Here is a 14,834-nt window from a genome sequence, read left to right as displayed (position 1 = left end):
TAATCTGGTGGAAAAGAAAAAAAAATCTAAAGAAAATTTTCTGTATGTTCTTTATGCTGTAAGCTTGCCCAAAATCTTTTTTTCTTAATGAGGAAAGATTTGTGCTTTCATTGTTATATGAAAAATTGAATCAATACAAGGTAAGACCTCAGAGACTTTTTTCCTATTGTTGAACTACTGGATAAGCCTGTGTCATTTGTATACCTTGGTTTACACGATTACTTACCCTGATGCCTTCCACAGCAATCTGTGGATATACTGGAGCATTAATTCTAATAATGAACTATGGCTACATACCAGTGGATGGCTGGAAATATGCTGCTGATGGTCCTTAATTATTCATTTGCTTTCAGTTATGCTTTATTCTTTGAGGGTAGACGTCTGCCTGATGTTATACTGTTACAACCACTAAATAACACCCAGCAGACCTATGCACGGACCACTAGCAGTCTGCCTCTCCTGGGCTGATTTCTTCTTGCCAGCTGTCTTACAGGTGTTCATATTTTTCATTGCAATACGAAGCCTGGAGGCCTACAGCTGCTGTTCCTGGGGTCTGCAGTCGCATGCTGTAGGTAGAGGAGGAAAGGAAATAGGAGCTGCTCTCAGGGGCCAGAGCCATCAGATAGAAGGTACTAAGGAAGGGGGAGTAAAAGGGGACAGCTGGAGGATATGCCAACATAGGCAAAAGAGCCAAGAGCTGTGCAATGTCCAATGGAGAAGAAAACTAAGAATGGAAGGTTGGAGAAGAGCATGCAGCAGGGAAATGTAATTGGAGAGGTGAGGGCTCGGTGGCAGGGCATTATGGATGGGGATATGCAGAGAGGATTACAATAACTAGTTGGTGAGGATGTCAGTCTGAAACAAAAGAAAACAATATGATTAACTTCTTTTATGAATGGGTGAAATAATCACTGTGCCAAAGTCAAACACATCAGAACGCTTTCCTACTGTTCCCACTCTCTGAAACAATTGTTCCGGCCTCAGGAGGACATTATACAATTGTGAATGGGAGGCAGATTACCTGTGCAGCTGTGAACAATGGGGAACAATGTATTCATGAGAAACTTGATATGGAGATGTAATTCACAACAGGAAACCTGGGAGAATAACTAACTGACGTATTTATTGTTATTACTTCAGACATTGTAATGAAGGATGGATGAATAAAAATGATAAATTATGTGTGTCACTTGATGGCTAGCCATGACTTCTCTCCTTCCAAACTGGGAGAGAAGCAGGTGACAGATTCTCTGTCTCAGAATATGTACAATCACGTATCAGACCACCCTTCAGCTTAGACCACTCTTCACCCGTCTCCTTAGCATGTCTCATTCAGAGGGCTTACTTTGCTATATAGAAAACGCCTCACCATTGACCAGAGAAAAACAAGCTCTGGGGTTGAAAAAGCAGTTCAGTCTCCAAGTTCATTCATGTGCTGGCTTCTCTGCTTCAAGTGCTGACAACTCAGTGTGAATTGTAGTGGTGTTTTTGAGGAATGAGCATATGTCCAATGGTAAAAGGATTGAACTCCCATTTGTGACACATGGGACACTGAATAATGTTATCACATTTGTTTAGCTCCAGTTTGAACCTTCTATGCTGGTTTGCTGCCATAGCACTGCATAGACTGGTGGTGGCAACCTACGGCCCATTGGGGCTCTAGGTGTGGCCTACAAAAACTTTTTTTTTTAATGTTGTCCATGCGCAGGGTGGACAGAGTCTGCTGGTTTCCATCTACCTAGGTTTTTTCCTACCAACATGACTAACAAGACACACACACAGAAAACAAGGGCACGTGATGTGAGGTGCATGCTGATTGCACACACAATGTGAGGGCCGTGCACTCCCTCGGCTTCCAATGAAGGCGCTGCTATGGTTCAATTCTCACGCCGCACAAATTCTAGGTACACAAGCACAGTCAGCAAAAGTACCCTGTCTCAGGAGACTATCTGGATTAGCAACAATCTTGCAGTCCACTGAGATGAAGGGCGGGGGGCACTCATGTTGCCCAACTCTTAGCCTAGGTTGCCCATCGCTGGCATAGACTGTTGCCATATCTTATGGCCCAATAGAAGCAGCTGCTTTTGCAGCCATAAGGACTATTTCATGCCGACTATTTTGTATGGGCAGAAGGTTTTCTACATCTTTCTGTGTTTTCTGGAGACCTGTAAGAAATATAATGGATGCACCACAAAATCATTTCTAGTTCTTGATGATGCACAATACATTTGTACCACAATCAGAGACTACAAAAGCAGAGAAAGAGTGAGAGAGGTAAGGCCCTCAGGAACACTGCTGTGCAGCTCTTGCAGTACATTCATAGTAATCTCTGATTCTTAGAAGTGCTTTTGCTGACATTCTTTTGCCTGTGGACACTAGTCACAGTGAGCGAGGAATGTTTCTGCCTGTCAGTGAAGACTAGGAAATAAGATATTGAAGCAGGAGGCTGCGTATATAGATACTAATCAGTCCCTCCTCGATACCAAGTACTTCTTTGAGTGGATACAGATGTATAGTCCACTTAGGTATGTGTGCAACCATTGCACCAGAGCTAGAGAAATTTGCTTTGTGAAAGAGGGGTAGAGTTTGTGCTTTGTGGCCATGAATTTTCCTCAGGCTACATCAGATAGTGTTGCCTTGAGTCTCACCCATGAATAGAGTTGGAGCTCTCTGTGAGATCTTAACCTCATTATCTCCCCACTAGTTTTGTTTTGTCCTGTCATATACAGTTAGTAGTGCCCTTTGGTGTTAGTTTAATTAATTGAGTTTTTTCTTGGTGATGGCCTCATTCTGGTTTAAACATTGCCCTTTGTGTGTAAGGAGGAGCAATCCCAAAGGGTGATCCCCAGCCAGGGTGTTTTCTCTGTCTCCGCAAGGCCCACATTAAAGAGTGTTTGTACATTCTGCAGATTGTTCAAGAAACAGACTCAAGTGGCTTGGAATCTTCACCTGAAGCAGCAACTGTGCAAACAGGCCATGCCCCCGTTTTGGTACCGAGGCCCTTGTTGGGTCAGAGATCGCACTCGAGTTCTGAGAATGTTCCCACTTGGCATTCCAGAACAGATGCCTCTCCAAAGAGAGGAGCTTTCCCCCATCAACTGTGTGAGGAAAAGGTCATATAAGACTGATCAAGAGCACTTCAGGGCTTGGGTGGACTCTTCCAACCCCCCAAAGAAAAGCATTGACCAGCACAGGATGTGTATCAAGTAGAAAGGTTAGAAACTCTGTACTTTTGACTTCAGTTCCAGCCCCTGAGCATCAACTGGGTCCAGTTTCCATGTTGGCAGTGGACCAGGCAGCAACAGGTAACATCTGCCTTGCAGTCTCAGCCTCTTCCTTGGTCCAAGACTTTACTAGGGTTGCTTCATTTATAACCCCATTGGCTGAATGAGCTAGTGAACCCTCCTGTCTGCTAGTACCATGTGATTGTATCCTTTGGTATATATGGTTATGCCAATTTTCTTCCACTATTTGATCTGAGGAAGTGGGTCTGGCCCACGAAAGCTCATCACCTAATAAACCATCTTGTTAGTCTTTAAAGTGCTACATAGTCCGGTTTTTTGCTTCAGCTACAGCAGACTAACACGACTACATTTCTATCACTAATAAACTCCTTGGCATTCTAGCAGGTGGCACTATAGATTTTACAATGGTGGCTTTCACCAGCCTTGATCAATACAATCAAACACTTCTGTTCCACTGACACCACTTCCAGCACTGGCATGCTCAGTACCACTTCCTGTCTCATTCTTGAAAATGGATGAGTGACTCACATGTTGGTCTTACTCTGCTCAGAATCCTGAGGGAGAAATTTTCCATTTGAATCTGTATTCAGGATATTGGATAATTTTGTTGGAGTCACTATAAAATCTGAAACTCTTAAATAAATCATGATCGTGACTTTAAAATTTTGTAGGGAGCATATTACTTTATTCTGAGTGAGTTAAACAATACTGGACCTAGTCTTTGACTTCTTTCACTGAAGCTGTTTCTCAGTGTGTTTAAATACAGAAATGTAGTGTTAATGCGTCTGTTTAGGATAAATGCGTTACTAGTATTTTAGGTTGACAGAATTGTCTGTTAGTCACATCCACATATATATGGCTTGTCATCCCCGGGTCCTGTTCTGCAAAACTGTCACTTATCTAGTCAGTCCTAACCTATAGCAGTTCATGGGATTCTTCCACCCAGAAATCTGCACCTGTCCTTGTTGAACCTCATCAGATTACTTTTGGGCCAATTTATCCACTCTGGAACCTATCCCTATCCTCCAGCATCTCTCTCTCCCCCCCTAGTTTAGTGTCATCCACAAACTTGCTGAAGGTGCAATCCATCCCGTCATCCAGATTATGAATGAAGATTTTCACAAAACCGGCCTCAGGACCAACCTCTGGGGTATTCTGCTTGATACCAACTGCCAACTAGAGAGCAAGACATAGAATCGTAGGGCTGGAAGAGAACTCAGGAGGTCATCAAGCCCAGTCCCCTTCCCAAAGCAGGACCAATCCCAACTAAATCAATCCAGCCAGGGCTTTGTCAAGCTGAGACTTAAAAATCTCTAGGGATGGAAATTCCTCCACTTCCCTAGGTAACCCATTCCAGTGCTTCACCACTCTCCTACTGAAATAGTTTTTCCTAATTTCCAACCTAGACCTCCCCCACTGTAACTTGAGACCATTGCTCCTTTTTCTGCCATCTGTCACTACTCAGAAGAGCTTCTCTCCATCCTCTTTGGAATCTCCCTTCAGGAAGTTGAAGGCTGCTATCAAATCCCCCTTCACTCTTCTCTTCTGCAGACTAAATAAGCCCAAATCCCTCAGCCTCTCCCCATAGGTCATGTTCTCCAGCCCCCTAACATTGACAAGTCCTTGTTGAGTCTGACAATCTGGTCAGCTTTGTAGCAACTTTATAGTCCAATCATATAAGCCATACTTCTTTAACTTCCTAGCAATAATACCGTGGGAGACCTTATCAAAAACTTTGCTAAAGTCAATGTATGTCGCATCCACCTCTTTCCCCATATCCACAGAGCTAATTATCTCTTCATAGAAAGTTGGACAGGAATGACTTACCCTTGATGAATTCATGTTGACTATTCCCTCCTTCAAGTGTTTCAAAATAGATTCTTTGTGGACCTGCTCCATGATTTTTTCAGCGACTGAGGTGAGGCTCACTGGTTTGTGGTTCCCTGGATTCCCCTTCTTACTTTTCTTAAAGATGGGAACTGCATTTGCCTTTTTCCAGTTGTCTGGGATCTATCCCCGATTGCCATGAGTTTTCAAAGATAATGGCCAGTGGCTCTGCAATCATGTCAGCCAACTCCCTCAGCACCTTCAAAGTGCATTAGCTCTGGCACCATGGATTTATGCATGTCCGGTTTTTCCAAATAGTCCTTAGTTCATATGCCCTGTCATGTTTCAGCCACCATTCCAGAGGATATAGATTGCACTTCTGTGTTTATAATGGTGGTACTGAAAAATATTTCTTTTGTTTTTTACAGTTATAAAAAATATCAGCCGTGTACACTTTGCATTCTGTGTGGTAAGTTAAATCATGCATTTGAAAATGTAGAAAAAAAACCCTCAAAGATTTGAATAAATCATATTCTATTATTGTTTAATAGTGTAATTAATCTCATGATTATTCACAATTAATTTTAATTGCTTGACAGCCATATATATAATTAATTTAGACAAGAGGAGAATTTTTAAGTACATGGGGAAATTTATGAAAAAACCCCATGAGAAGCCCTCTATTGGAGTCATGCTGGCAGACCTCTGAGAATGCTCCCAACAATTCCATGGTGTACAGGCTGTGCATCTTTTGGATAACATATTTTCAAGTAGAATCTGGGATGTTGACACAGCTTTTCCCTGACATTCTGAGACAATTCAAAGAATCTGATGAAATGATGGAACTAAATAACTGCTGTTTTCATCAGGCTGTTTTTAGCAGTGATGATGTGGATATATGCATACATATCCGGCTTTCACCATGATGGAAAACATATTTATACAAAATCCTAGTATATCAAAATGATGCTGATCATAAAAGAGGGCTACTTATTCATGATGCAATAAAAATAGATAAAAGTCAGCCTTTACACAGAGGTAATTTCAGAGGCAGCAAATGCTATATTATAGAAGTAAACATTTCTCAAAAATGAATAAACTCCCAATGAGCTGGTTTTTTTATAACAGTATTAGCCGTTATCCTCTAATTTTGGAGTTGTGCGTAACTGAGATTTTATACCAGTACTTAGCCTGCACAAGCCTTCCTTAAATAAATGCACATTTTCATGTCACTTTAGAGTCAACTCAGTGTAAAGGTGTTTTACTTTGCCATTACTATCATTTCATATAAAAAGAGAATTACTGCTCCGGTCCTTAACTCAATGAATGTTTGTTTTTCTTCATTTAACTCATTGTGCTGGGGCGAGGCTGGGGATATGGGGTGCAGACTGCCCCAGGGAGAGAGGACAGCCCCAGCCCCCTCTCTCTCTGCAGCAGTTTGGGGGCAGGTAAAAAGCGCCTCCCAAGACCACTGCAGCTCCAGCTGGCACAGCCAAGGGAGGGGTGCATGTCCTGCAGATGGAGCAGATTCAGGTTCATCTACCCCTCTGCACTCCCCAACCAGACTGAGGAATGCAGCAAACTCTACACTTTCCCTTTGCTCCATGATGAAGGGGAACAGCCAGCAAATATTCCAGTGTGTATCTGCAGGGGCGGAGGGAGAACTTCAGCCTCCTCAGCCCTCCTTCAATGGCACTTGCAGGGTGGGCAGGTTGGGGCTGGAGCAGTCCTGGGTGGTGGGGTGGCACACCCCCATACAGCCACTTTCATCTGCCTGGTGATTCTGGCTCTTTTCTGTATGGTTTTATGAGCGGCAATCCCATTCTGGGAACATCCCATTTTCCTGGCACAACCAAACGCTTACCTTGGTTTAAATTTTGATAAGAGGAAGCTGCACACCGAATGTGGAGGTCCTAGCTGTCACCTTTTTAGAAGAAGTTCTTGAAAAGACAGACAGACTCATGCACAGATGCACAGACAAACCCTCTAAACTATACAGTAGATCATGGAGGCGGGATGATGTTTTGCGAGAAATGCACGACAAGTCTTTTGTTTTTCTTGGCATTTCTGATGCTGTTCAATTTTAAGCGCTTGTAATGAGCTCAGGTAGTGCAGCTCAAATTCCATTGAAGTCTTTGTGAAACCTGCAGAGCTCAATCTCTTTGAAATCTGACATGAAAATTCAAGTTTTCTAGTGAGAGGACAATTCAGTTGTTGTTCCTTGCTTTACTTTCTGAATTAGATCTCCTGGCTGTTGTAAAGAATAATGATTAAAGGTCTGGTTTATGTTTGAGAATGCCACACAACAAAGTATCAATAAAGAGTTGCAAAGTGAACACCAAGCAAATCTACTATTCAGATTTTGTCAAAACTTCCATGAATTTTTCTGATATTATATTCTTCTGCTTTGTTCCCCATCTACTCCTCAAATTTAGCATTTTTGCAAAATGTCACGAAAACAGTTATTTGACTATAAAAATATACAAAATCATCACATTTACTCTTTCTACAGCAAAAACAAATGTGCAAAAGTTTTAACCATTTTCTGTTGAAAATAGGTTTGTTTGCAACATTTTTCTGCTGAAAGATGAGCAAAGCTGATAATGAAGTGTGAAAATACTAAAACTGTGGGCACTTCTAATTTCATTGTATTTTGTCTTGTGTTCATTGTATTGAATGTTTTTGTACACCATGCTGACTTTGTTTTTAACTCACTCCTTAGACTTAATCTTACTGGGTTTTTCACTTGGTCATAATTTTATTATCCCCCCATCTGAAAAATATATTTCAGTGGACGTTCACATGGATGCATATACAGGCAGTCCCCGGGTTACGTACAAGATAGGGACTGTAGGTTTGTTCTTAAGTTGAATTTGTATGTAAGTCGGAACTGGTACATATTGTACGGGAAACTCTAGCCAAACATTTCTCCAGAGCTCAGTTTTATTCTCCCACACCTCACTTCCCTCAGTCCTTTATTCTCAAGCTGAGGTGTCTGCTGAGAAAAGCCGCTCCACGTCTGCCTGGTCTGCTGGGGGGGGGGGGGGGGGCGCGCTAGCTTCGCGTCTCCCTGGTCTGCTGGGGGGAAGCAGCTAGTGCGGGGTTGCCTCACCCCATTTGTAAGTAGGGATCCGATGTAAGTCGGATCCATGTAACCCGGGGACTGCCTGTATAGCATTATAGATTTCGTTTGAGCTCAAATCTAATTAAGTTGTGTACAGGTCATATGAAAAGTGGTGAATGTGGGGGAGGGAAGTGAGTAACCAGCTGCTACATCTGGAATTGCTACACCAACTATTTCTGCTACTGTTCTATGATTCTATGAAAATATTTATGTGATTTTAATTCTAGAATTCGAGGACAAAGATATAAAAGCCATAAAGAAGTTGACCTATGTGGATAGCAAATGGTTCCCTGTTCTTGGTGAGAATGTCTTTGCTTTTCTTTCAGAATAAGCAAATTACCATTTCTTTTAAAGGACACATATTTCAAAGCTTGCTGGGTCACATAGGAATGTAATAATACAGCTCATTTGTGAGGCAGAATACTGCTTCTGCCATTCACATTTAAGCTCTAATTTCTATAAATGAATTTGCAAAACATGGACTTAGGTGCAGAAATTGCTATTCAACATGCAAATCACAGTTAGATGCCTAGTTGTTTGATCTGAGATTTACTAAAAGGCCTAAAAGCATTAGTCATCCAGCATCCTTGGTCTCCTTTGACGGTCTCAGTGTTGATTTGTATTCCAAATCCAAATTTTGTATGAACAAAACCTTGTCCAGAGAAAAACTGCACATGCAAAAAGTTCTACCTGCAATTTTAGTCTGTTTTTGTCCTATAATTAGACCTGCTTATACTTTAAAAACATTTGCTTTCATTAACCAAAATAACCATCCTGCCATGCTTACTTTTATACATCGTTCAGAAAGTCAAACAATATTTAATGGAAATACCTTAGTATGCTAGGAAGTCAGCTTTTCAATTATTATGACAAATCCCAGTGGGTCTGACCCAATATGGCCCCTCTTGTGTTCTTAAAACCATCTACGTTACATTGGTGCAATCTCTAAAGAGGCCTCTGACAGTAACTGACATGGAATTTCAATTGTCATTGAGAATTTGGCCAGTATCCCTGCAAAGATGTAGAGTGGAGAACTGCTGTTTTTAATGCCAATGGGATTGTGCTGGCATTATGTTCTCAGGAGAATGGGAATGTTTGAAATCTGCATAGGAGCCTTGTTAGGATTCCCTCCAGTTGTAGTTTGACAAAGTTCCTCAGAATGAAATGTTTGATTATCAAAAAAGCAGAAAATGTTTAAAGAATGCGTATTTGCATTTCTTCTCAGTTTACTGTCTTCATTGGCACAACAGTTGGAAGGATTCTGATTTTATGAAACTTATGTGTGTTTCAGGCTTGCTTCTGCCGTGAAATGTCTGTTACTTCTCTTTTGAGCTTTGGAACAAAATCTCGTTCTCACCTAAACTGTTACAAAATGAGAAACAGATGATGGAGCCTATGTGAGGTTTTTCTATTTCCCACCTTATGTTACAATAGCAATATGTGATAGTCAGCAAAACAAGACTTTTAGAAATGATGGCAAATTGTATAGCTGCCGTCATCTTAATTCATTTTCTGAGGCACTGCTTAATTGCTGATCTTTAAAAAATGGGCCAAATTCACCACTGGTATGAGATGTGGAAGTGCTTATATCAATAAAGAATAGGTCTTTATGTTCAATAAGTAAAATGTGCCAGATCATATGAACAAGACCTGTGATGATGCTCCCACTGAACCCCAGGTAACAGCTGGGAGGAAAAGTCAGTAACCGGTAAAGAATGTTTGTTGAAAGTCTCCATACAAATGAACTTGTGATGAAAATGAGGGTGAGGGGAACGTCCTTAGTTTTTTTTTCTTTGCATTTTGCCTCTAGTTGTGCTGGTGAGGAAAGCCCACTGAAGTGAGGAAGCAGAAAATGGCTTACCTGGGAAAAGAAGTCTGGCTCTCATGAAAGGGCCATATGGCACTGATTTGAATTCAGAATGTAGAGCCAATATTAATCAACTCCTTTGCTATTGATCTATTTATTCAGTCCTGTGCTACTGATTTGTAGTGATAGCCCGTTGAAATCGATAGCCTTGCTTGGTATTTCTGCAGTGCCAGGTATGGGTGTCTATTTGCTAGGCATGACCAGTATTCTTGAGAGCACTTAACTGGCTAAAGAAATGATGGGGAAACCAGAATGACCATGTGTTTTTTATTCTAATACAGTAAATCCTCCCTAATTTGCACAAAATACTGGCTGTCCTTCTCTTCCCTCTACTATGCAAAAATTTAAAAGCTGAATGAGTTGCCATATTACTTAAAACTTCATACTCCAGAGCATTGACTAGAACATTTATGAAGTATTATCATAAATAATTAAATTGAAGTATAATTGCCTAAATAAATAAATAAAACACATCTGGCAAGCTTTGACGTTTTACTCCGTGCAATTTGGTAATTCACAGTGGGTCTTCCCAACATTAGCATGAATAAGCAAGAGCTAGAATATGGTAGGTAGTTCCTTCCCAAGTGTCCTGGGGTGCACCAATGCTATGGCCACTTTTGCGATAGCCAGAACCTAGTAAAAACACACATTGGGCCTGAAGAAAAGCTTCTGTTTGCTAGGAGCAGAGGAACAGGAATATGCACACAAATAGAAATCAAATAAGTAGCGAAAGATGCCAGATTTTCTGCACTCTAATTCTGATTGCAGCATGTGTTTAAAAATGTGAGTCCAACACTACAAATTGCCAACTTTCAAACATTTCCTGACAACAGCTTGAAGTTCAAACAATGAAGGCTTAAAACATTCAATGAGGACTGTCCATATGCCAAATCAATTGGATATTGTAATATAAATAGAAGAGTTGTCTTCTGTACAGCTTTGTTTCATATTTTGAATGTCAATTCAGAAACCAAAAAAAATCCAACCCTCCAATAAATGATTCATGCAAATGTAAATAACTATGGCTATGTCTACATTCACACTTTTGGGGGCAAAACATTGGTTGGTCAAGACTGTGAAAGAGCACCCCCGACCGACAAATGTTTTAACGACAGAAGTGATGGTGTGGACAGCACTATGTCAGTGGACATGCTCTCCTACTGACATCACTATGCCACTTGTCGGGAAGATTTAATTACGTCAACAGGAGAGCTCCTCCTGTTGGCAAAAAGTGGCTACTCAGGAGACCTCATAGCAGCACACCTGCAATGCAACACCGGTGCTGCTGTACCATCTCTAGTGTAGTCCTAGTAGCCAGTCATTTAACCCATAGTCTACAATGTTTGGTAATAAAAATGTCTTTATTCATTTTTAATAGTGGATCCCACAACAGAGTAACTAGGCTTTAGAGTAAGGCTACTCAACATGCATGTGGCCCTCAGCCTGTTTGATTACGGCCCGCGGTGCAGTTTGGGTTTACTCAGGGCTCAACACACAGTCCGCGGGTAGGATCCTTTGAACATGGCTTCCTTTGGGAGCACGTTCCATAATGGTGAGTCAATATAATGGTCTCTGTTGATATGTGTTTTAGTAGTTAAACTCCTGGACTGTCATTGCTCATTAAAAGTGCTGTTATATGAGCGGAAATTGGGTAAATATTGCATGTTATTAATATCAGCAGAACTGACTTAAATGGAACCTGTGTGTTGTGTAGTCTTGCCTTAATCTTTGTACTCATGCCCGTCAGTGTGAAAAGTTATTTGCATACATATTTGCATGTACATGCAATCACACTTAAGTTGCGGCCCTCGGCATGTGCTGTGAGTACCATTGTGGCCCTCAGGGCTTCCAAAGTTGAGAAGCCCTGCTCTAGAGCCATGAACGTCCCTAAAAACACAAACTTCATGTCGACAGCATAAGTAGATGTAGAAATAAGAGAATGGAGATGGGATATCCATAGCCTAAAACAGGAAAAGCTATATCAGAAATGACTTACTGATCATTCCAAGTTAATTGCCTATATTTTAATTCTACCTCTGGCATGACTTTCCATTGTGCATTTTGGGAAGAACTTGCAGATCCAAATCCCTGGACCTCAGCCATACAGATGTGGCAGATGGGGGGGAGGTTGTCCCAAGGTGCCATGCTAAGGGGGCAACAATTAAGTCCTCCTTCAGCTCCACCTGTCATCTCTTTGCTCTTCCTCCTCTGCCCACTGCCACCGGCTGGAGCCTCCTTTCCGCCCCCCAGCCCGACCCTCCTCCATCTCTGCTGGTGGTTTAATTTGTGCGGGAGCCTAGTCCCAAACTGGTGGGGGCAGGGGAAGACACAGTACGAACTCCTCCCCCTCTCCCGGGGTTGGGCTCAGTCATGCGCCAGGTTTGGGGCCCCACCACACAGTGGTGGTGAAAGGGGTGGGGGCACATTTTTCCTTTGCATCGGGCGTATAACAGCCTCACTATGCCTCTGGTTTTAGAAGCCCAATTTGCCTTCCAGACAATATTAAATTGGAGCTAGGAAACATGTTGAAACTTGTGGCCGTTCCCGAGCAATGCATGTTACAGGTTCCTGATATATAACAGTTCTTTAACAATAAATAAGTATGGGTATGTCTGCACAGCAATGTTATTTCAAAATAACTTTCCTAGCATCTACACAGCCAAACCAAATTCTATGAGGAATAACACCAAGTTCGAAATAGCTAATTCGAAATAAGCGCTGTGTAGATGCTTATTTCAAATAGGGGACCTCCAGCCCTTCCCAGTGTTCCCTGGTGGCCACTCTGGGCCAAACCAGGAAAACTCCTCTCCTCTCCCCTGGCCCTGAAGCCCTTAAAGGGGTAGACTCTGGCCACAGTGCCTGTGCCAGCTGCAAGCCTGCCAGCACAGAGCCAGCAGTCGCTGCCCCTGACCCTGTTACCCCACCATGAGCCAGGCAGCCAGTTTCAACCAGCCCTCCACTGCTCCCCAGACCCAGTCCCCCAACTCCTAGGAGCCTGCCGGGTCGGAGAAGGCGAGTGCCTTCCTGGTTCAGTGCGGAGATCATGGACCTGATTGAGGTTTGCAGGGAGGCCTCCAATGTTCATGATCTCCACACTAGATGGAGGAACGCGGCTGTCTGCAGATGGATGGCTGACAGCCGGGCCACCAAAGGCCACATGAGCACCCTGGAGCAGGTGCCAGGGACACACGGGGCAGCTCCCACACAGGGTAGACACCTGCCCCTATTTTGATGCCCTGGTCTGCATCCTGGGGGGCAGGATGGTCCATGCTACCCCGGGGGTCATCGATCCTGGAGCCGGGGTAGGGTGGAGGGCCCTGACCAGGGCATGGAGGAGGAGCGCCAGGAGCCACAGGAGCCCAGAGGGAGCATACCACGCAGCCAGGATTCCCGAGCCATTCCGGGAGACCCATCACCAGTGTCATCCGGGAAGGTAACATCATGTGAGGCGTGTTGCCTCCTGCCGCTCCAGCACCTGCTGCCTCCCCAGCTACCGCTCCTCCTCCCACTCCTCCTTCCCCTCCCGCTTCTCCCTCCACCTCCTCCATACCCTCCAAACCCTCCTCATCTCCACAGGGATGCCAAGGCCCCCCGCATTTGCGGTGCTTGGAGACAGTTGGCCCTGAGCTTCCCCTCCCCCTTCTTCCCCTTGGTTCCCCCTTCCAGCTCCCTCCTCCCAGGTTTCCCCCTCCCCTCTGCCACCCTCTCTCCTCTCTTCTCCCGCCTCCGTTCCTCAGTCTCACCAGAGTTTCATAACGCCCCCCCTCCCAGTTTGTTAAATAAACAGAGTTTATATTTTTTAAAAACGTGTATTTTATTTGACATCAGAAAGGGGGGTTAGGGAGGGGTAAGTGGAAGGACGTGAGGGAGGAATGAGGCACAAGCCCCCATTGGAGCAGACCAGAGAGGCTCTTAGTGCTCCTCAGGGTGGAAGCTCTCCCGCAGGGCCTCCTGGATACTGACAGCCCCCCGATGGACCTTCCGGATGGCAGCCTGCAGAAAGTGCAGCCAGGTTCACAGCAACACATCCAAGAGAAGCACCAGAGCACCCAGGGACAGCTCTGTCTCCATGTTGCAGAGTGCTGTGGTGTCCCGAGTGAGGGTAACCAGAACACGCAGAGACAAAATGCTTTGCTCTCCCTCATCAAGGTAGATAAGTAAGCAGGGAAACCTGAGAACTGGCTGTCTGAGGGGGAGAGAGGAGGGGGAGGGGGGACCTTTTAAGCACAGACCTCAGGCAGCAGCCCCACACAGTAAGTCCTGACCTGGTGCCCTTCTGGAACTGGTTCCGGCCAGCCTTAAATGTGATTCACAGTCCACTCAGTGCGGACGCGCTATTTCGAAATAGCAAAACACTATTTTGAAATGTATTTTGTGTGTAGACGCGTTATTTCAAAATAACTTCTTTTGAATTAACTATTTCAAAATAAGATAATTTGAAATAATGTTGTAGTGTAGTGTAGTTTGTCACCTCCACTTCCTGCAAATGGCAATAAATACCTGTGTCTCAAAAGCTTCTCTCCACTTTGCTGATCCCAAGTACCATTTTAAGGTCACCTCAACTGACTGCGGTAGTCAGTGGGAAGGAGTGTGACATGTTATTTCTGCTTTCACTGGAACAGTTTTTCCATAGCCCCAGATCCCAGCCTCTAAATTGATCCCTGCCTTCCCATGGAAACTCAAGTGCTCAGAAATACAGAACAGAATAGTGAAACAGCAAGCCGCCGGGCTCTGTTAAGATAGGAATGAATTTCTATGCATTGTTCCACCC

The 14,834-nt window shown here is 43.5% G+C and overlaps 1 long non-coding RNA gene across 1 annotated transcript in view; it reads left to right on the top strand.

The window, feature by feature from the left end:
* The first annotated feature begins 3,081 nt into the window (after positions 1–3,081).
* Positions 3,082–14,834, top strand: part of LOC112543769 (uncharacterized) — a 49,476-nt gene continuing 37,723 nt past the window's right edge. The window contains exons 1-3 of the long non-coding RNA XR_003086997.2: positions 3,082–3,214; positions 5,501–5,541; positions 8,424–8,495. This is a non-coding gene — a long non-coding RNA (uncharacterized LOC112543769). The remainder of the gene's footprint in view (positions 3,215–5,500; positions 5,542–8,423; positions 8,496–14,834) is intronic.

The sequence above is a fragment of the Pelodiscus sinensis genome, chromosome 13 (genome assembly GCF_049634645.1).
Source record: "Pelodiscus sinensis isolate JC-2024 chromosome 13, ASM4963464v1, whole genome shotgun sequence".
NCBI classification, from domain to species: domain Eukaryota; kingdom Metazoa; phylum Chordata; order Testudines; family Trionychidae; genus Pelodiscus; species Pelodiscus sinensis.
Note: the sequence above shows the minus strand (reverse complement) of the source record. Positions and strands in the feature narration are given on the sequence as shown.